The 2,187-nt window shown below is 53.0% G+C and overlaps 1 pseudogene; it reads right to left on the bottom strand.

Moving 5' to 3' along the window:
• Positions 1 to 859: 859 nt before the first annotated feature.
• LOC117804490 lies at positions 860 to 957 on the bottom strand (annotated as a pseudogene).
• Positions 958 to 2,187: the final 1,230 nt, after the last annotated feature.

The following is a 2,187-nucleotide window of genomic DNA, read 5'->3' as shown; positions in this document are numbered from 1 at the left end:
ACTCACAGGCGGGCTCCCGAGGGGAGTCTGTGGGTGGCGTGTAGGGCGGCCAGCACTCCCCACTTGGGTTTCCCTGGGACTGCCCACGTTTTAGCCACGAAAGCCACAAAAGTCCTGGCAGACCCTTTGGTCCCCAGCAAACCTGGATGGGCAGCCCCCTCTGGAACAGTGGACATTGTCTCCCTAGACACTGAAGTGGGGGGTCGGAGCAGGAGACGCCGGGAGGACACGGCGGGAGGGCAGCCTGTCGGGGAGGACGTGGTCCAGGGTGAGATTCCTGCATGGATGCATGGTCCTTCCAGCCCCCAGGCACAGGCCCGCTCTCCCCGCAGGGCCTGGCTACTTGCCCGGTGGTGGGTGCCCTGCCCTGCCCGGCACACGTGATGAGAGCACGTCCCTGACACCCCAGGTGCCCCATGTGTGGCTGAGCCTGCTCGCTGGGCTAGGGGTTGGCGCCTGCCTGGAGGCCTGGCCCCAGGTCCCATTTATTTGGGTCCGGGGCCAGCAAGCGACAGCTCATGGGTCAAATCCAGCCTGGTGTTCTTGTGCACCTGGCCTCTTGGGAATGGTTTTCCTGTTTTTCAAAGGTTGGGGGGAAAAAAAAGCAAAAAGAAGAATGTTTTGGGGCTCAAAAATTTTAGATGAAATATAAATTTCTGGGTCTACAAATAAAGTTTTATTGGAACACAGACATGCCCATTCACTCAGGCATTGTCTCTGGCAGCTTCCCTGACACAAGGGCAGAGGGAGGCTGTGCAGCCCGAGAGTGAGGAACACGGGCTCTTGGGCCCTTTGCCCACGGTTTGCCAACTCCAGTTTGGTGCGTCATGGAAACAGTTTTGCTAATTATAGCTTTAAAAAAAAAATGGAATGCTTCACAAATTTGCGCGCACAGGGGCTGTGCTAATCTTTTCTGTATGGTTCCAATTTTAGCATTCGCTCTGCCAAAGTGAGTGCCATAGCTTCCTTCTTTAAAATCCTATAAAATCGGGCAACTGTAAAAACCTGTTTTGTGCGTTTTTAAATATTGTGATAAAATAGATTTAACACAATCTTCATTGTTGAGTTGCCTGTGTGTGTATCATTCAGTGGCGTTAGATACGTTCCTGGTGTGCGCCCATCACCGCTGTTTTTGTCCAAGACTTTCTCATCACCCCTGTGATGGTGAATTCGATGTGTCAACATGGCTGGGCTGGGGGTGCCCAGATATTTAGTCAAACGTGATTCTGGGAGCTTTTTGGGGGGGTCATTTTGGATGAGTCAACATTTGAGTTAGTAGACTGAGTAAAACGGATTGCTCTCTCCACGTGGGTGGGCCTCATCTCATCAGTTGAAGACCTGAATACAACAAAGGACTGACCTTCCCCAAGGGGAGGAAATCCTCCTGCCAGATGGCCTTTAAACTGGAACAGTGGGTCTCTCTGGTTCTACCACAGCTCCTGGCCTCCGGATTCCAACGGGGACATCAGCTCTATAGACTTTGGATGTGTTGGTTTCCATAATCATGTTGGCACTTGCTTATAATAAGTCTCTGCGTCTGCATCTCTCCATAGCTTACATGTCTGTCTTTACTCTCGATATCTCCTATTGGTTCTGCTTCCCTGAAGAACCCTGCCTAACCCAGCCCCCCACAGAAACTCTGCCCCACGAACCATACCTTCCCCAGCCCCCTGGTGAGCTCTGTTCTTTGGGTAACTTTCTCTTGGCTCATTCAGGGAGAGAAACAACCTGACATTCATTTGGATGATTCCTGAAGCCCAGCTTTTAACTCCAAAGGAGGCAGTTTTGTAAGGTTTGTTCATTTCAAGAACATGCCAGTTGTCATGAAAGCAGCGTGTGCGTGTCCTTGGGAGGCACAGGGTGCACGTCTGCAGGGCCCGGCTCCAGAGGACGAGTTTCAAGCTGGCGCTGACCTTGTCTGGACTCACTCATGCACGCGGCTTCCCTGGGAGCAACGGCTTAGCTGTGTGGCGGAGAGGGATTCGTGGGCCCTCTTGTCCCAGAGTGGGCAGGGTCCAGGATTTGGGACTGAGGGATTTGCCAAGATGCAGGACTTTCAAAGCTAAAACATAGGCAGTCCTAGGGAAACCCAGGATGGTGGGGTGTTGGCCGCTCTGCACGCCACCCGCAGGTTCCCCTGTGTACCCCAACTGATGCAGTCAGCAGAGGAAGGTGTGGGCCTGGACG

This window comes from Ailuropoda melanoleuca, chromosome 11 (assembly GCF_002007445.2).
Source record: "Ailuropoda melanoleuca isolate Jingjing chromosome 11, ASM200744v2, whole genome shotgun sequence".
NCBI classification, from domain to species: Eukaryota; Metazoa; Chordata; class Mammalia; order Carnivora; family Ursidae; genus Ailuropoda; species Ailuropoda melanoleuca.
The sequence above is the reverse complement of the archived record's forward strand: the minus strand, read 5'-3'. Positions and strand labels throughout refer to the sequence as shown.